The sequence below is a fragment of the Puma concolor genome, chromosome B2, assembly GCF_028749965.1.
Source record: "Puma concolor isolate L17-30 chromosome B2, mPumCon1.1.hap2, whole genome shotgun sequence".
Classification (NCBI taxonomy): domain Eukaryota; kingdom Metazoa; phylum Chordata; class Mammalia; order Carnivora; family Felidae; genus Puma; species Puma concolor.
In genome coordinates, this window is record NC_141671.1 from 95,604,541 (window position 1) to 95,625,084 (window position 20,544).

Below are 20,544 nucleotides of genomic sequence, written 5' to 3' on the forward strand. Positions count from 1 at the left end.
CATGAAAACATATGGAGGAGGCTTAGATGTGTACTAGTAAGTGAAAGAAACGGATCTGAAAAAGCTACATAGTGTAGGATTCTAACTATTCAGAACTATGATATTCTGGAAAAGGCATAACTATACAGATAATAAAAAGATCAGTGGTTGCCAGGGTTGGTGAAGGGGAGTGGGGGACATGAATAGGTGGAGCACAGAAAATTTACAGGACAGAGAAAATACTTGGTGTGATGCTATAATGATGGATACATCATTAAACATTTGTCAAGCCCATAGGATGTACACCAAGAGTGAACTGTAGCAAACTATCAACTTTGGGTGATTATGATGTATCACTGCAGGTTCACTGACATCAAATGTACCATTCTGATGAAGGATGTTGATAATGGGGGAGGCTTGCATGTGTGGGGACAGGGAATATACAGGAAATCTTTATATCTTCCCCTTGATTTTGCTGTGAACTTATAATTGCTCTAAAAAAATAAAGTCTTAATAAAAGATACATAGGCAGCATAACTTTCTTCTTGCTACACCCAGGCACAATTTGAAACATTTTACAATCATTACCTCATTTAATGTTGGAAGTAGGCACTATTAGTAGCCTGTTCTATGGATTGGAAAGAATACTCAGAAATATTAATTTTCATTCCCAAGATCAGACAGACGAATAGACTGTTCCAGAGACCTTCAATTTTGGTGGGGAGAGATGTGTGTGTAGTAGGAAAATATATATGTGAAGAAAAAAAAAATCAGTAGTAAGTATTATGGAGAATTCAAGTCTGGTGATATAATGGAGAGTAACTAGGTGGCTAATTTAGAATAATGAGAGATTTAGATTAATGACAATCTGGAATGAGCTCTCTGAAGCTAGGATATCTGAACTAGTATTGGAAGGCCAAGAAGTAGCCAGCCATGGGAGATTCAGTGGGAAGAGTATCCCAGCCAGAGCAAAGCAGGCCAAATCCAGAGACAGAAAAGGGGTGTTTCTAAAGTCATTGTGAGCAACTTAGTGGAAAATGGTTTGAAAGGAGGTTGGGGGGAGAAGCAGAGAGCAAGGCCCCAAGTTGCAAATTTCTGAGTGCAATGAGAAGACATGGGAGGATTATGCAGGAGAGTAACATGCCCCAATCTACAAGATGTTAAGAGCATAATACAGCAGGTAGTTTGTGTGGAGAAGGGTTTAAGAGGAAGGGTGGAAGCAGGAAGAGAACTAAGAAGACTATTGCATAAACCCAGACCAGTTAAAAGATGGTAGTGGTTTGGACAAAGGTGGTGGAGATGCAGGCAGGGAGCAGTGGATTTGGGAGAGATGTTTGGGAGGTAGATGCAGCAGAGCTTGCTGATGTGAAGAATGAGGGAAAAAGAAATTTAGGATAAGCCCTTGACATTGTACAGAGTTCAGACAGAATGAGAGCTGAGAAAACACTATGCTCTTAAGAAAAAAAAAAAAACAAAAAAAAAACAAAAAACAAAAAAAAAACCCTCATCTCTGAAGCATTTCCAAATTATACAGAAAAAGAAATAATCACAGGAAAGACATATGTGGCTGCGGTTCAAAGACAACATAATAACAGTCTTTAAAAAACCATTATATGACTGCTACATTTGTCCCTCAAGTGATGACTGGAGCCTGACCAGGGAATTCAGATGAAAAAGTAACAAGCAACATGAGATACACTTCATAAAAGTTACAAATGCAGAAGTTAAATAAAGGCAGATTCACTTCACTCAAGCCATACTTAAGCCTGGGTGATTTATATATTTATTTCATTTTTATGAGTGCATTTGAATAGGATTTTGGAGGGCTTTCTCTCAGCAAATAGATCAGACACTAGTCCCTTTAATGAGTGTTGGCCCCTTCAAAATAACCACCCTGGGTGAAAATAGACTTTTTCTAATGATAGCGCAATTGCTCAAAAATATTTCTGAAACTCCTCTGTGATGTTTACTTTCAGAGCCAGCAGCTCCTTCTCAGGGCAAGTCGCTGTCCTTTGAGGGTGGGCCTATTCAGAGACCATGTGATGGAAATCAGTTGCCAAAGTCATGTAACAGTGTTTTCAGAAAGGACGTGGCAGTGAGCCTGAGCTCCATGGCATGTACAATCCATCACACACAGAGAAGCACTCAGATGCTTCATACTATGAAAAGTCTGATGGACAGGGTAATCTCATGGGTTTAATTTTTCATGGGCAAAGCCATGGATATTGAATAAACCCGCATTGTATCCAGAGAGATTTTTTGGGGTGTAACTTCCCCCCCTGCCCCACCTCAGGTCTGGGATGATGGTGTGTTTCACTCCATTTTGATAGTTTCTCTCCACATCATTCTAGATAGGACACATTTTACTACAGGCTTCTATGTCCTCATATATTACCTCCCAAATACCTTCCCACATTTTGGCTGGTGCAGGATGGGGGGTGAATCCTAATGCCTAATGCAAAGGTTCCTATGTGCCTCTTATTCAGTACAAACACACGAACTTTTCAGAACTTGAATTCTCAGTTTTATTATTAAGAACACTTCTACATCTTTGTCTCAAGTATGATCTTCAGCTGTCATTCTCATAGTTGTTTATTTGAAGGCACTAAATGACCTTTTGGAAGATTCTATAGATTATAATGTAAATGGATGAGTGGTCCCAATATTTTCAGGCACACTCTTCCCCACTCCTGAAAGGAGAACAATTGACATTGTTTTTTCTCATAAACTTCTTTTGACATGTTTAGTGTTTCACTTGCATATATGCTAAGCCACACATGGGGGAAGAAAAGACCTGAATTATTTGCATTCAAAAATTGCCACTACTTTATATGGTGTCACAAAGCAATATGTAATTCTCCTCACTTCCTTTGCTGCCACAAGAATGATGGGGCCAGACATGAAAGCATTGCTATTGTAGGTGAATAGGAATTTTTATTACTCTTCCAACAGTTTGGATTTAATTGCACCTACACTCAAATTTAGTATACAGAATAAAGTATTACTGTACCCTCTCTTTATAATTTATTTCAGAATGATTTTATTTCCTCTGAAGAACAAATGAAGTATTTCATCTTTTTTTAGCAATTCAAACAATTTTTTTCTAGGACTAGGCATCCCCCACCTTTTCCTTCCACCTCCAAACAAACACCACTTGGTAAGGAGAATTCTCCCCAAAGAGTTAGAATCATGGAAATCTGTTACTTGGAAGAAAAATTTCCCGTTGAGCGTAATAAACATTTAGGCTTAGCCTCAAACTGGGAGGAAGGAGAAAGCAGATATAATGAGACGAGATGATCTTTGGAATGCACTTCCAGATGGTCTCAATGCTATATGATTTGTGCCCTGTAAGAGTCTACTCTGCAATAGAGTTGTGAGATGTTCTATATGTGAATACTACCTGCACTCTTCTGCCACAAATAAACATACCAAAGGGGGGAAAATGCCTTAACAGTCTTTTGTGACTAACAGGTAAAAGAGCAGTCCAAGTAACTTATGTTATCATTGTCACTGATACAATTGTTTTTGTTTGATCCAACTTGAGATCAACTAAAAAAAGTTCATTATCAGGACTTGTCTTTTATTTAAAAGCAAGAAAAGGTTACTTTAAAATGAAATATCCTTTTATTTTCAATACTATTCTTTTTAAAAATTTTTTTTTCAACGTTTTTATTTATTTTTTTTGGGACAGAGAGAGACAGAGCATGAACGGGGGAGGGGCAGAGAGAGAGGGAGACACAGAATCGGAAACAGGCTCCAGGCTCTGAGCCATCAGCCCAGAGCCCGACGCGGGGCTCGAACTCCCGGACCGCTAGATCGTGACCTGGCTGAAGTCGGACGCCCAACCGACTGCGCCACCCAGGCGCCCCTTTTCAATACTATTCTTAATGCAAATTAAACCAAGTCCAAATTTAAAAATCAGGACTAGCTATACCTTTACCTTAAAGATGGACCCTGGACGGGCAGATATCTTTTATTAGTATTGATAGAGAATAATATGTGATGAAAGACTTTTCTAATACGTTATATAAAATAACAGCATATAAAATAGCCCACTATTTACTGCCAGAGACCATTTTATTTGAAATCTTGTTTCTTTAATTAATGCCTAATAAGCCATCAACACCAAAACTATTAGTTTATTCTTCAATCTTTTAAAGGTATACAAAAGCTACAGAAAATTTCAAGTGCATGGCTTAAAGACTTCTTTTTTTTAATTTTTTACGTTTATTTTTTTATATTTGAGAGAGAGACAGAGAGAGAGAGAGAGAGAGAGAGAGCGAGCATGAGCAGGGGAGGGGCAGAGAAATGGAGAGATAATCTAAAGCAGGCTCCAGGCTCCAAGCTGTCAGTAGGGAACCCAATGCGGGCTCAAACTCACGAGCAGTGAGATCACGACCTGAGCCGAAGCCAGACGCTTACCCGACTGAACCACCCAGGCGCCCCAAGACTTATTTCCTCTAAAGCTCAACTCCTGTTATAACTATAAAAAAGTTCATTTCTCACATCAACAAACAATACCATAGATACATACATCACGTATTTGAGATTTTAATAGCATTCAGGATACTTCTGCCACTGTGAACCTGCAACCAGTACATTTCTTATATTATTCTATTACCATAATGAATGAAATTCTATGGATATGTAAGTGAACTTCTTAGAGACAGAACAATGCATGCCTGCTGTAGATGCAGGCAGCCTTTCACCATTCTGAAATATCTCAGAAAAAAACTGCTTGATTAATAGATTTCATCATAACAAACCAGTTATCCATGTGTGTGATGTAAATAATAGTATTCACTTAAGATGTTTTATAATCATATGTAGCTCAAATCTTTATCCCTCCAGATTGGAGATAAATCAGTATGGCACTAGCAAATCACACAAAGGACCCAACTGATGCAGATACACAGTTCCACTTCTGTAGAGGAACAATCACTCACTCAGACCCATGTCCTCTTCTACTGAATCACTATCTCCCTGTTCTACGGAACAGGACTTTGTTTTAGGAGGCCAGCTTCTGTAGACTTCTGTTTCATTTTTTTTTTTTTTATTGTTTCTCTTCATTGATATCCCATTTACTTGTTGAACATCTTTCTAACTCTGTTTTTTGGCTCATGATTATTTTGTCATCTCTCTTTAGAATATTCCTCTCTGTTTTAAACTCTCTTTTCCTTTTGCTGGCTCCTAGATGATGTCAAGTCAAACAATTTTGTCTAGTTTTTCTTAATGAGATTTTGTTCTCTCTCAATAGCCTCACTTTTCTTAATCTTTCTATGTAGCAGTCCAGGTCCTCCAACAAGCAGATGCCAAGACAGGATTAAATGCACAAAGACTACATTAGGTGAAAAGACAGAGCAGAAGCCAAGTAAGATCGGGAGAGCCACCCAGCCTGCTATGCCAGTCTGACCGTAGCAAAGGAGAAAAGGTTGGGGGGAAGTATACTGGGCTGGGCTTTTCTTAAGGGGAAGGCATGACCAGTATCAGTAGCACCTATCAGGTCAGCAGAAGTGCTAGCCCTTAGCGGGAAGTGGGGGGGAGGGGGGGGCACCTTTGCTCACCAAAGAATCTTGAAGATGCTATAGAATAAACATCCTCAGAAACATCCATGTAAATGTCTCTTATCTTTCGGGTTCCCAGATTTTTTCCCACCACATCCCTGGCATTCTGTGAAACCAGTCTCCTCTCAGCATTCAAGGGTCGCTGAGCTCTGGAACTCCTATAGGTAATAAAGCAGTCTTTATAGGCTACTTTGGAAGGTCCCTGGTTCTTACACTTAGCCTGCTTATTAATAATCTTTAGTCTCTTATTATCTCTCATTATTATTACACAGGGTTTCAATATAACTTGCAGCAACCAGTTGTTCAACTCATTGAATGGTCTCAAGGTACCAGCAGAATTGAACCTTTTTGCCTACTGCAGAGTCCTCAATAACACAGCATATTAATAGTTCCTATCTCATTTTCTCCCACTCATTCCCTTCTGTTTCCTGGAGTGACTTCTCCCAGAGTAACTACTTCACACAAGACCTTGTTTTAGGCTGTACTTCCCAGGGAACTTAAACTAAGGCAGTTGGTTCTCAGAATGCCCATGGTGAACAGATCCTTGGGGTGGGGTTCTGGACCTAGATCATCACCTGACAAATGGGAAAGTCTATCAAATGCTAGTGGGTGGAAGCATCTCAGAACTAAGACTCTGATCACAGTGGTGTTAGAAGCTTTTAGTTGGACAGTAATTCCAGCATTTGAACAGTATAGGGCAATGGTATACTCATAAGTATCATGGAATTGGCCATCTTTTGTTGTCTTGGAGGTCTTGAAAGGAGACATGCAAGGAAACAAAGATGTAAGAAATCCTATTATCTCCCTCCTCATTGAATGGCCCTGAACATAAGTAAGAACAGACTGGTTAGGGTGAATACAAAAACTAGTAGAAGGTGCAATTAGAGGTTTTGGCACTTCAAATATGGTCACTGATCTATTGAATGGGCTCCCCTGTGAATAGGCTGGAGAGGATGCCTCAACCAAAATAGTGGGCAGAAAACCATTCCAATGTGACCAAGGGCAGTCTGGAAAGGTAGAAGATTCTGCGGAGAATGGGAGTATTTCATCCAATGGGGATGGCAGGTAAACACTCAGACTCCCATTTTTCACATAGATATTTCTTACAGGGATCCTTTGTTTTGCAGAGGTTTTTGTAAATTAGAACCCACCTTGCCTACAGCAGTGACATCACTAATGTATTCCCTGTCATGTTCTTCCCATTCCCTCATTCCTGCTACCTGTGGTCACCTAAGTGAATTATATATAACCAAGTCATTGTCTCAGGCTTTGCTTTCAGGGGAACCCAAACTAAGACAGAACAGACAGCAATCGGCTCTGCCAGCCTCAGGTATCATTAAAGCCTACACAGAGGACACTGCAAGGTCCCAGCCTAAGGAACTGTGCCTAGGGAATGCCAGGAAAGCCCAGAGTTTCAGTAAAACCTGCATCAGTACATATAACATTGACAGAGCATGCCCAGTACAGAAAATGCTTTTGGATTTTGCATTGCTTATCAGGTCTAATGTATTCATCTGATTCTAGGTTGCTGAATCTAAAGTTTAGCTACATAACTTAGCAGTTATCAAAAACTCCGTCAAGTTAAAAAGTAGTGATCAATTGCTAAAAACAAACAGAAAACAATGAACTATTAATATTATAGAGATTATATACATAAATTATAGATTATATAGAGATTATACGTATAGATTATATGTAATCTCTATTACTGAGTTAGAGATTCAGGCAAATAGGGAACATTATAAAACTCTAGCCATCAGAACAGAGACTAGGTAGAGATGTGGGTAAGTGTACAATATGGAAACCTTGCTATTAGAATTAAATTTCTATTTAGAACCATACTTTTTTCTCTTTAAAGAGTGAGTGTTAGTGGGGGAGGGGCAGAGAGCGAGCTACAGTGAGAATCCCAAGCAAGTTCTGCACTGTCAGCACAGAGCTCAACATGGGGCTCGATCCAACAGTGAGATCATGACCTGAGCCAAAATCAAGAGTCATAAACATCAGTATGCTAAATATTGTTTCCTCATTTATAATTACTTTAGTAATGTCATGCTGGAACCTGTCGTATAGGTCTTTATAAGTTAACTCACATATTTCATTTATCTTCTATAAGTACTTATTCTAGTGCTGCCTCACCCACATCTGTCTTCACTGCTTCAGGTTATGTCTCTACATTTCTTCATTTAGTCTCAACTTTATGTCCCGGGTCATACTATCACTTACAGTCTAATTACAGGTCAAATAAAGCAATGCCATCAATGCTATGGCCCCCAATAGATAAGTGTGTGGGCTTGACAACCTTTGAATGTTTAAACCAAATTTAAACATTAAAATACATATATTCACAAACTCACATAAATTCTTTTTTAGTGATGATGAGACCTGTAAGCAATGATTTAAGATAGCATTGTTCATCTGTGGAAAGCAGTCTCTATTATTTAGGCATTGACCTGATTGTAATAGTGCTGACATTTTCCTTATAAAGTTATGTAAACTCTACCTTTATGGAGACAGACCTTCACAGCAATCATGATCATCTTTATCCAAACTCATTTATGATACTGCTATCTGATCCTGTGCTGGGAACCAGAGAAAACAAGTTTTAGAAAGGAACATATTAATAGACGTGGCCCAGCCCATTCTAGGAAGAGTCAACGTTTGAGAGCCAGGGATTGGTAGGTGAAGTGGAGAATAAGATAGAAGCAAGGATAAAGGATACTTATTCTAGGCATTGACAGGGATCGAAATCTGAGGTTAGGTATTGAAGCCAAATGTGAGTTAATAAGGGTCAAGAGTCACTGAAACAGAGTTAAGTCCCGACATAAAAGCCCGTGTCATTAATGAACTGAAAAATGAAGAAACTCAGAAAGATGGCATGTTGATTTCTCATAAGACAGCAAACATATTTAGGGATCCAGTTTTGGAGAAAATAGGGCTTAGGGGCTAGAAACAGAGTTAATAGGGGAACAAGAAGAAAATCCATAGACGAGAACAAGACAGATCCTCAGCCACTGGGCGACTAAGGTAGCAGACAGGGAACTGGATTTTAAGACTAATTGGAACAGTATTCTCCAACTTCTTTTAGCTTAGAAGTTTATTGATTAACTTTATATTTGAATGACAATTTAGCTTATTAAAAATTCCTGGATCACACAGATTTTCTTTTTCTAGCACTTTGTAGACATTGCTAATCTGTATTCAGAAAACATTCCAGATGAGAAGTCTGAGGTCAGCCTAACACATTTCCCTTATTAGGAAATGTGTTCTTTTTGTCTGGATACCCCTCAAATTATTTTAAACCCGCTAACTTTACAAAGATATTTCTAGTTTATTGATGCTCTGTGATTTTTCCTAAACATGCTAAGGAATTTCAATTTGTAGATTAAACTTTTTAAATTTTCTGTAGCTTTTCTTACGGGTTCTTTTACTTTTTACTTTAAATTACACATAGTGACCATCTTACCCATTTTTACTTTTTTTTAATATTTATTTTGAGAGAGAGCACAAGCAAGGGGAGGGTGAAAGAGAGAGGAGAGAGAATCCCAAGCAGGCTCCATGCCATCAGTGCAGAGCGCAGCCCCACAAACTGTGAGATCACAACCTGAGCTGAAATCAAGAGTTGGACGCTTAACTGACTGAGCCACCAGGTGCCCCTTACCCATTTTTAAGTGGAGTTCAATTCCATTAAGTACATTCATGTCCACCGCCACCATCTATCTATAGAACTCTTCTCATTTTGCAAAATGAAAGTCATACCCGTGATATGATAACTCCTCATTCCCTTCTCCCCCACCTGCCCTTGGCAACTACCACTCTACTTTGTCTCTATGAATTTGTCAACTCTAATTGTCTCATAAGTGGAATAATACAGTATTTGTCCTTTTGGAACTGCCTTATTTCACTTGGTATAATGTCCTCACAATCCATCCATGTTACAGCATGCATGAGTTTGTCAATCTTTGACTATATCCTATATTTCTACTCTAATATGATACCCACTAGTTGCATGTGGCTATTGAACACATGAAATGTGGTTAATGTGGCTTAAAATCAAATTTAAATTTACATTTATTTTAATTTTAAATTGTCACATATGACTCTATGGCTACTGTATTGGACAACACAGCTCTATATGATCAGCATCAACTATCTTCCTGGTCTATCAATTTATTTTTATCTATTTGAGAGAGGTAGGAGAGGGGTAGGAGCAGAGAGAGAAGGAGACAGAAAATCCTAAGCAAGCTCCGCACAGAGCCCAAAACGGGGCTCAAACTCATGAAACATGAAATCATGACCTGAGCTGAAATCAAGAAATGGGCCTTTCACTGACTGAGCCATGATAGTTTATTAATTTTAAACAGGACTTCTACTGCTATGATATATTACACCTAAGCAATATACATCTATCCTCCAGTCACTATCACTTTTTAAAATATATTTATCTTTGCAATTTAAAAATATTTTACTGATCAACTCGTGTTTAATTTTAATCTCTGAAAGATGGTCAGTTACATGTTGAAACATGAAATTGTTCCATTATTTCACTCCTCTTAGAGGTGTTATGCTTTATGTCTACTGTTTATCTAAAATCCACGTCCAAACTTCTTTCTCCAGTGCTTGTTCCTTTCAATATTGTTCCTCATGCCCACCAATCTTTCTAGCAGTGACTTTTACTGTACTTATAATTTTCACTTCACTTTGATAAGTTATTGTTTTTCATTTCTTCCTAAGATCTCCATATTTTATCTTCTATTGTTTCACCATGTCTTCCTGAGCTCTATTTGTTCATTATTCTCTTATTCTATATTGATAATTGTTTCAGAACTACTTTTTAAAATCTGTCACAATATTTCATCACAATGCACAATTATCTAACTTATGATCATGCTTGATTTTCTATTTGTTTGACATTCCACTGCTTCTTTGTTTTGTATTATTGGTTGGATATGGTGTCAATCAACTGCTCTTTGGGTAATCACTCATATTTTAAAGCAATATTTTTTTCTGACCACATTTTTTTCAGGAGGTCTGTATAAGGGAAGGAATTACTAGTCTCTCTAGACTCTTATCAATAAGAAATGGTGGTTTTGTAAGTCAAGGCATGCAACTTAGGGCTCTGAGGTCTGCAGGGCAGAGCTCTCCTCTACCTCATTTGACATCTCAACTTCAAGCAACCCTTCCTCCAAATTGAGAGCCCAGAGTCTCAGCTACCTCTTGTTTTATAGGAGATAGAGATTACATTTCTATTTCTGGTTTTCTTTTATGCTTTTGGGCAATTTTCAAAAGAAAACCCCACTAGCTTCTCATTCCCAATTTCAATTCAGAAGTGACCATTTTGTCAACTCTTTTTGAGAAAGTCAAATGACACTTCTACACAGTATCACAATTGGCTCTCAGAATAGTCTTGTTCTATTTTCTGTTAATATGACCCCTTGTGTTTTATTTTATATCTCCTTCCTTCAAGAAGTTTCAGAGGTTCACTATACATTAAAACAAAGAACAATCTGAGTGATATTATGAGGCCTTTTCATCAAACGGGGTTTATCTTCCTAGACCTGAGTGATGGACTCTCTCATCCCTCTGGCATGTCAACTCAGCAGGTTTTCTGTGACAGGTTGAAGGCAGCCTTCAACTCCTTCTGGGAAAGAATTCACCTGCTGATGTTCTGAGATTCAAATGCTTGTTCCAATTTTTCCTTTATATTTCTCTTAAACAGCACTTTGAGGAATCTTTTTCTATGTTCTGTTTAATTGGTATAAAAGTGCTATTCCAACAGAACATGACAGAAAATCTCCTTCCAAGAAGCCTAGGTAGAAATAAGTTATTTCATGTTTCTTGAAGATAACATTTCAGGGGAACCCTGCCATCTCACATCAATAGTTACTATTAATCAATATCATGTGTTGTCTGTGAAGCACTGCTGATGTTAATGGTCTTCTATCCTTGTTTACTGGCTTAGCAGCCAGCTGAGGTTGAAAAAGCCTAGTAGGAGCAGGTTCTCTCTCTCCAATTCCTCCCTCCATGAGGTATCACCTTTTCCCTATTTTCAGGTGAAAATAAAGGCAAGCAGACACATTCAAAATTTAAGAGGTTTAGATTTCAAAACATGCTATCCAAGGCTTTGGACAAGTTAGTTACCAAACTTTATACCAATATCTTGCTTTAACATTTTCTTACGTATCAGTGATCTAGTAAACCTGTGTCATTTTCTAAATCATACTCATGTTTCAGAGCCTTCCATACCCACATCATTTTCATGCACTTCTTCCATCTAGAATGTCTTCTGTCTCCCAATTTTTGGTTTCAATTTTTGTGACCCAACCTGTCTTACATGGTATAGTTCAAATGGTACCACTTTCATGAAGACTTTCTTACTGGTACCAAATAGATGTGATTTTCTTCCTCTGATAAACTCCTATAACATATTTCCCAGGGTTCTTAACATCTTATCTATTGTTCACAACTATTTGTGAATGTTTCATACAACTCATTGGAGGAAGCATCCATAGCTTTATTGATTAGACCCAGAGACCCTTGAAGAGTACTCTACATGTCATATATGCTTAACAGGCTAAATTGAAAGCTACAGGAAGAATTTAAAAACTATTAGTTTCATACTATTAAGTTGCATGCATTCCAAAATGAGGGAAATTATTAGAAATCAATTAATTTCAACAAGCATTTCTATGTGCTAGACACTATTCTAAATGAAGAATTTGGGAGAAATATTTTGAGGCCTTTACTCATATCAAAATGAACCTCTTCTCCAAAATTGCCACCTTCACACACAGTGGATCTGTGACAATCTTCTTAATATCACTTCACCCTCCATCCTCACTATAGTTACAGAAGTAAACACAGACCTGAGTTAGACCAGTTGAACTGTGTCATGGGAACAATAGCCTGGGGCACTGATACTCCAGCATTCTGTACACAGAGCATCAGAAAGGACCCATCTGTAGTAAGGTAGAATAAACATATTTAAATTTGACTGGGAATCCTACCATCTGTCACCTGTCCCCACCCATTTCTAGTTCACCATGTTTTAGTTCTCTCGGTTCTTCCTCCCCTCTCTCAAGTGTTCTTCCCAATGACAGATGCTGATTAACTTATGCTTAACAGTTTACTCATCTCTGTTTCATGGTCTCCTTCCAAATTACTGCCTTTGACTCTCCCTGGGTGGAATATTGGAAAAGAGGATTATACAATACACCTTCTTTGGTTTGTACGAACAAAGTGTTATTTTAAACAAATTTTCTCACCTCTAAATCAAGTCCTGCCAACAAAATGAATAGGATGGTAATACTCAATTACAAGATTTAGAGAGTTACAGCTTCCCCAGCCTTTCATCTGTACTTATTAGCTGCAGAGGGATGGAACATTTCCAGGTTCCTTGGAGTCAAAGCAGTAGGTTTCCTTTGACCCAAGGTACCAGGGTATTCTAGGAATGACAATGTGTAGGCTAAGGCCGTAGGTCTCAAAACGCTAAAGTTAACTTAGTTTTATGAAAGCTGTTGTATTGGTTTTGAATTGATGTGGAAATAGGAACTGTTTTATTGTTTTATTACAGCTACTATATTCTGTTGAAGTATTTCTAGGTACATTATCTGAGTCTATACTAGATGATATCCATCTATTATTCTAATCCCTGTGCATAAGTGATCTCATTTCATACATAAAACAATTGTGAAATAGATATTGTTCTTTGCAGGAACATCTGGAAAGAGGAGGAAACAGATACAACACAGAGCTTGCTTTTTGCTAGCTATCCCATGGACTGCATGCTGATTTTAATGGGCAGGAATGTCCCACACAGAAATATAGCTTGTGTAGAATATGAATTTTAGTAGTGACTTTAGTAATATATGGATTGAAAAATCAAAATTACATTAGCTAAGTAGGAAGGGATTTTATGAATTATGAGAGGCATTGAAGTTCAGTGCTAACATTTTGTTCTTTGGGATTAGTTTATTTGCATGTTTAGGCTATTTAGAAATGAGAGGAGAAAGGATTCCATCATTAACCCAGATTTATTTTGTTGAAATAAAGTGTTATTTGGTGGCAGGCCTGCATGTTAGTAGTTCTTTATGTTATTGCTATCTGATACAACTGTATCTTAGATATAATTATTACTATTTAAACTGAAAACACCAGTAATAGTGCATCATTCCCCAGTCTGCATAACTTATGGAGGAGAGCTACTAGTCTTCACACGGGGGTGGTTTCACATTGGAAAAGTATTAACAGATAAAAACAGCAATTTGCTCAAATTGGTATGATATCTTTATTATACCTTCTCAGCTCAATTGGGCCAAATTTGACACTCTAAATTGCTATAATTTTGAGCTCTCCAGTTTTATTATTAAATAAAAGCCTAAATTTTATATATTTGCAAAGAAAAGCTAACTTACCTAATTTTTTTAGTAATTAGTTATAATTACAGGTGGCACTGTGTTATCATTACCTTCTTTGGAGACTAAGGATACAGGTAGACTTTTCAAAGATAGATCAAGCAGAAGGGACAGAGGGACCAGCCTGATAACCACCTAGAAATACCAAGGTCAGGATATACTTGGGTGTAGCAAAAAATCACTTGGTGGCAACAACTTATAAAGGGTAAAGTTAAAGATAAAGCTGGGAAGACAGGTTGGATTCAAGTTGCAGAAGTCTCTGAATGACAGACTGAAGAAAGTATTTCATTCTATAAGCAATGAGGATATATTAAAGGTTAAAATAGGGTAGTGATCTAATAAGAATGATTCTCAAAACCTGGGAACAAAGTAAGAGACATCAAGAAGACAGAGACTAAAGGTAGGAAAGTCATTTTGGAAGTAACTGCATATTAATGAATGTACTATAAACAGGGTACTCTAAAAATAAATGTCTATAGCTTTCATATTGTTCTAATGACCCAAGTCACTCACGCTGTAGGAGATAGCATGATTTCTGCCAAATCTCCAGTCAAAATACTTGGAATGGGGAATTATATTAGTCAGGCACTGTCCTCTCCACCTCCACAACCTTAGAAATACTCTTAAGTTTATAGAAATGTTTAACAAACAACAACACAAACCTGAAATCTATTAATTTGCCAAAGATACAACCATTTCACTTATATGTTGTCTACAGCTGCTTTCATGCTACAATGGTAAAGTTGAATAGTTGAAACCGAGACCTATGGCCCGCAAAGCATCCCCCACCCCTTTTTAAACATGATTTGGCCCTTACAGAAATAGTTTGATAACCCCTGTGCTAGACTACTATCTGCTCCTGGTAGAGGCCTTCTTTGTTAATCTCTGAGCAACCACTCCAGAAATGCAGTTTCTTACTAGTTTCCTCTTTCTCCTCTAGATTAGCACTGCCTTTTGTCATTTCTCTATTTCCAGTGCAGCAGCTGGAAATCTACTGTTCCAGGAACACTTGCCATCAAGTTGGCTAGGATTGGCCAACAAACACTCCAGCTTCAATGATTACTTTGGTTACCTGTGAACATAAATCAAAATGTACAAGGTAGGTCTAAGTGAAACATCCAGGACAATTCAAAGGAATTAGAAAATCAATGGTTGATGCCCCATTTCCACATAGCTCCCTTCCGCTGCCCACTTTGCACTGCTCCAGAAGAACTCTACTGCATAAAAATTTAATAGCAAATTCTTTGATGAAATTCCTAAAGATGAATAGGACTGGAAAATGGTAATAATTATGTTTCCACCCTTCTCATCTTATTACAAAAAAAAGACAAAAGAGAAAGAAATATGTAGCCAAGAGACTTGCAATTTTGTCATTGGTAGCTAATAAATGCCCGAATGAAATCAATGTTTTATTATGGAGCCCCGGAAACTACAGCTGTTTCCCTCCCTGCAAAATGAAGAAGCAGAGTGCTCTCATCAAGCTAAGCTGACAAACAGGCTTCTCTTCATTGCCCTAAAATAGGCAGGTGTTTTTTTGACAGTGCACTGCCACCGATAAACTCAATACTTTTTATAATTTTTCGCTAAATTATCTTTATTCATTTCTCTGCACATTCAAGAAAAAGACAGCATGAGAATTTTCAACAATGTCAGAAAGCTAGTGAAGAAAAATATCCCTTCTTTTAACATCTACATGCTAACAGTGTGGTGCTCTTCAGCTTGAAACTATAATCTGAATGAACAGCAATAAACATAACGGGAAGAATAATGATAGTCAAAATGCAACATAACATGTTTTCAGAACACTCAAAATGCAGTAAAATATGGGAAAAGGTTTGAATGACTGTTTTAGCATGTCTTTGAAAGTTCATAGTGTCCTTTTTGTGATACAACAAAAGCAAAACTTAAGCCAATGCATTTCATTGAACCCTTAAAGCAAAGAGCCGACAGCTAGATTACCCTGATTTGCAGAGAACTGTCACCTAACACAGTTTATTGCATGCTTTGCTCTTTGTTCACAGCACTGTGGATCTGTGTGCAGGCTCAAGAGATCAAATGGACTTCTGATCTCACTAGGGTCAATAGCTAAAGATCCAAGAAGAAAGACTGCACAGCCAAAGCCAATGATATGACATAGATTATTAAAAAATAAAATGCTTTCACTCAGGAAATAGTTCAGATGGTTAAGTATGCCAGCTGTTTAGAGAGAACAATTAATCTGTTGGTTATTTTCTCTGGTATGTGACAGCCTTAATTCAAAGAAGGATGATAACGTCTACCGCTATGCTCCAGAATTTGTGTAGTACATAACACATCTTTTCCCCTAAAATACTTTGATGAATAATCTTTTCACATTCCAGAAGCATCCAGATAGAGTAGGAAAAAAAAATGAGTATTGAAGGCAAATAGGGTGGAAATTCCAGATATTCCGCATCTATTTATTTCATATATGACCTTGGAGAAGTCACTTGGCCCTTCTCAGCTGGAGTTCTCTCACCTGGAATTACAACTACCTCACAGAATTGTTGTAAGAATTTAATACTGTACTTAAAGAATTGAGTATTATTATACTATTCATCTATGTTTTGGCCTTCTAAACAATTCAGTGAGATGGGAGGGCAAGTATTATGATTCTATCCTTTCCTGTCCCTATCCTATATCAGTTCCAGGAAAACAACTCAAGCTTGCTCTGGGTTCCTTCCACTCTAACTTTATAATAGTTCATTAGAATGGCTGCAAAATGGATTGCAATATAGGCAGGTTTTCATGGAGTGACTCATGAGGTCATAAAGTAGTATTTTGTTTTTACTGTGTCAAAACTTGTGACCAATAGAGAGGCAGGACGGCTTTCAGCCAAATATTAATACAATCACTGAGAACACCAAAGGTGAAAGACAATTATGGTCAGAGACCAGGAAGGGAGGGGGCAGATCATCAAAGTTCCAGCCAGCTAAAATAAATATGGGGCCAGTGTCATCAGGGAATGCAATCATGAAGTAATATTTTAGGAAAGGTAAGCAAAAGCAACATGGTCTAAATACATTTTGAGGACAGAGCCGCAGGAATTGATGAAGATGCACTAGGAAAAGTCAGGAAGGCTGTTCTAAAGATGCAGAAATAAACCTGCTCAAAATGTTCTACCAAAGGCAGAGCCTCTTTAGAAGGTTCATTCTTTCAGACCTAGAATATTGTCTGTACTCATCAGAAAAGCAGAGTGCTTTGAACATAGCATTTGTTACTCTATTAGTCACTACTCTAGGCATTTCCACAGAGGAAATTTAATATAGGCAATTAGTTACCCAGTAATAAAAGTTAAGAAGCCAAACGGGATGAAGAGGCAACCCAAAGAATAACAACTGCATTAAGACTATTACCCCTACAGCTGTAGACACAGAAAGAGAGGTGGCATCACCAGAATGCAGAAGTGAAAGCCATCCAGCAAGGGCTGGAGCCATAAAGCAGTTCACCCTGAAACTGAGACTAGGGAAGAAGGGGTAGACTTCCGGTAGAAGCCGGAAAAGAGATGCAGCTACTGCCAGAGACACTGCCTGAAGCAGAGTTGGAGAAAAGGAAAGATATTCATTTCTGCCTCAGCTTCCCCCATCTCATTCCCCAAGTGTCTCCCGTTAGCCAAAGCCAGCCAGAACCAGAATACCCAGGAGACAAGAAACAGCACACCCAGCCCTCCCACTGTAATACAGAGCCTACAAGAGGAAATTGAGGGATGGATTGAGCACTGACCAGCATGCAGACCGAGCTGAAATTCTCTCTACCCAGTGTTCTCTCCTCTCTCATTTACTTTCCTATGAAGACCAAAACATGTTTGTAATTCTGGGTCAATACCAGTCACAAAAAAAAGTTAAGCATTTCCTACTCCTTGCTTCTATAATAACACTGTACTATCAAGTCCATTGTCCCATTATGCTCTAACTTGTTTTTCCTCAGTGAACTCTGCTTAAAGGAATTGCCAAAAGTCATCTTTGTATTAGTCACTTTTGTACACTGAGGGTCTAGCACAGCACCTGCCACTTGGCATGTCTGATGAATGAGTGAACTTAAAGGGGTAAGCTACCGTAACTTTTGTTAAAGACACTATGAATAAATTCAAGAAATTTGCTCACAGTACTTGTAAGGACATTTAGAATAGAAATTATGAATAAGGTAAGGTCATCCAAAGATGAGAGATCCAAGAAAATCTACACATCTGGATTAAAATTTAAATCATATTTTATAATAAAAGAAAAAATAATGAGAAACAAAATCAAATTCATCTTTGGTTACTCTAGACTTTTAATTCCCAAGTCTGGTTTTGTTCTCACCTGTCTTTTCCTCCCATTTCTCCTTCTTCAAATGCATCATGGTTGAGCAGGGAGTGGCAACAAAGAGGGAGACTAAAACATTAGCTCTGCTGGAAAGAGTATGAATATCCCCTTAGCACACAGGTCAACACTGGAAAAAGAAGCATTCTTTCTTTTAATCTCTATTCTCTCCTGGGCAGCATGGCCACCAGCCATCCTTAATTAAACACACCATTCAGGAGTCAAGCAAAATATGTAGCAGTCTCTGGTACATATTCATTCTATACTGGCTAGCTTACTCTCTCAAAATTCTTATCACAATACTTAATAATTGTCCTCTCCTGACAGAATGTAAGCTCCATGAGAACAAGACATGATCTGTTTTGTTCACCTTGCAAAGATGTGCTTAGTAACTATTGTTAAATAAATACATTAGAGAATACTGTTCTGTGGCATCTAAGATGAACTTCCAGTTCCTCCTTTTTAGACACTGGCAAAATATTTTTTTTTCATTTTGAGCTATAAACTCTCTGCTTATCTAGTCTAGATTTCTCTTATTTAAAATCCAAAATCCCACAATATTCTTATCCCCTGCTCTTCTATACTGAAATATTGCCTTGTTCATTCAGGGCCCTTCTTATACAAAGTCATTAATTTTTGTATCTATAAATTAATATATTCTTTAAATACAGAAATAAATTGAGTTTTGCAAACACATAAATGTGTTTTGAAATATTTTGGCTGCCTGCTTTGTTGGCTAACTATGAGCACCTTATATCTCTGGCTTAATCCTACTGCACCCTCACTGTTGAGAGTACTCACTGTTCAAGAATGTGTTTTCTGCTAAAGACACCATGATCTCCCAGGTACTTTCTGTGCTTTTTGAAAGAAGAAGATTCCATAGAGTTTTCCACAGAGTTTTCCAACAACCCCTTCTACTCCAGCCATGGCAAAACATGGGAGCCATGACATTTCCTTGAAATCAAACACCCTCCAAAACACTGACAGGGGCTGTAATCTGAATATTTCACACTGCAGGTCACCGAATCTTATACAGTTATGAAATCATGCCTCAGCAAATTAGTTTTAAACATTCAAAGACATTTTGATGAAAGCAAACCTATAGAACTTATGCTGATTTAATACCACAATTACTGGGGCGCCTGGGTGGCGCAGTCGGTTAAGCGTCCGACTTCAGCCAGGTCACGATCTCGCGGTCCGGGAGTTCGAGCCCCGCGTCGGGCTCTGGGCTGATGGCTCAGAGCCTGGAGCCTGTTTCCGATTCTGTGTCTCCCTCTCTCTCTGCCCCTCCCCCGTTCATGCTCTGTCTCTCTCTGTCCCAAAAATAAATAAACATTGAAAAAAAAATTAAAAAAAAAAATACCACAATTACTGACTATAAAACATGTTCATGGTATTCAAAATTATAGTTATATTAAACATTTACAGAACTGGGTGTTTTTAAACATTTAAGTTTTTCATTTAACTTGTTTTTAACAACACATAAAAAGACTTTCAAGAAAGTAAGCATATATACATGAAACTCAATTTTCTCCTATTATATGGGGGGGGATCATTACACACTACTGAACACCAAAGGCTTCAGAGCTCAACACCAAAAAAGAAAAAAAAATAAATCTGTTTTAAGAAAGAATTAAATCATTTTGACAGTGTTAAACAGATATTCCAAAGACAATATCCACATATAAAAGCTAATTAATTTGGGTTCTTTAATTGGATCTCATTCACTCTTAATATATGAATAATCTGCAAACTAAACCAGACAAAGTAACATGAGCATTTTCCCCACTCTGGTCTACCAGTGACAAAAAATAGAAGTCATTCCAAAAAGTTCTCCATACACAGTCTAGAAAACACATCATTCCTGCTAATGCACTCACCTCTGAAGGGTACCTCTGACTTTTGCCATTTGAGTCTGGTCTTCTCTCATGCTGTTAGTCTTGTAGAAATGCCTGCTGCTTTGGCAAAGACCCATGCTGTGTTTGTGTTGCCAGATTATCTGAAAGTAGACTGTGTAGTAGCAGCAAAGGTCAAACAAGGCATGTGCATGTGGGGTCACCCCCAGGTTTGTTAGGCATGGGCCTTCTGTCACCTCCAAGTTAACCACCAGGTTCACTTCAATTTGGAAGACAGCAGACAGGAAGCAGAAACCCTGTATGTTTCATTTTGTTGAAGATGACATCAGAAGCATCTGGCTTTCAGGGGCATTAGAGACGATGATTCAGTGTGTGGGCGTAGGCCCAACAGCAAGCAGCAAGAGGGGACAGGGTG

The 20,544-nt window shown here is 38.0% G+C and overlaps 1 long non-coding RNA gene across 8 annotated transcripts in view; it reads right to left on the minus strand.

Annotated features, from left to right (window-relative positions):
* Nucleotides 1-20,544, minus strand: part of LOC147581115 (uncharacterized) — a 1,011,143-nt gene that overhangs the window by 796,662 nt on the left and 193,937 nt on the right. Inside the window, exons 3-6 of one of the 8 annotated variants that reach the window (XR_015251437.1) lie at nt 20,154-20,283; nt 18,274-18,359; nt 14,873-15,026; nt 7,274-8,122 (exon numbers count right to left, since the gene is read on the minus strand). The exons of 6 other annotated variants lie outside the window; for them this stretch is intronic. This is a non-coding gene — a long non-coding RNA (uncharacterized LOC147581115). Of the gene's footprint in view, nt 1-7,273; nt 8,123-11,622; nt 15,027-18,273; nt 18,360-20,153; nt 20,284-20,544 lie in introns of those variants that run through there. One more of the 8 variants, XR_015251436.1, reaches the window with a different exon arrangement.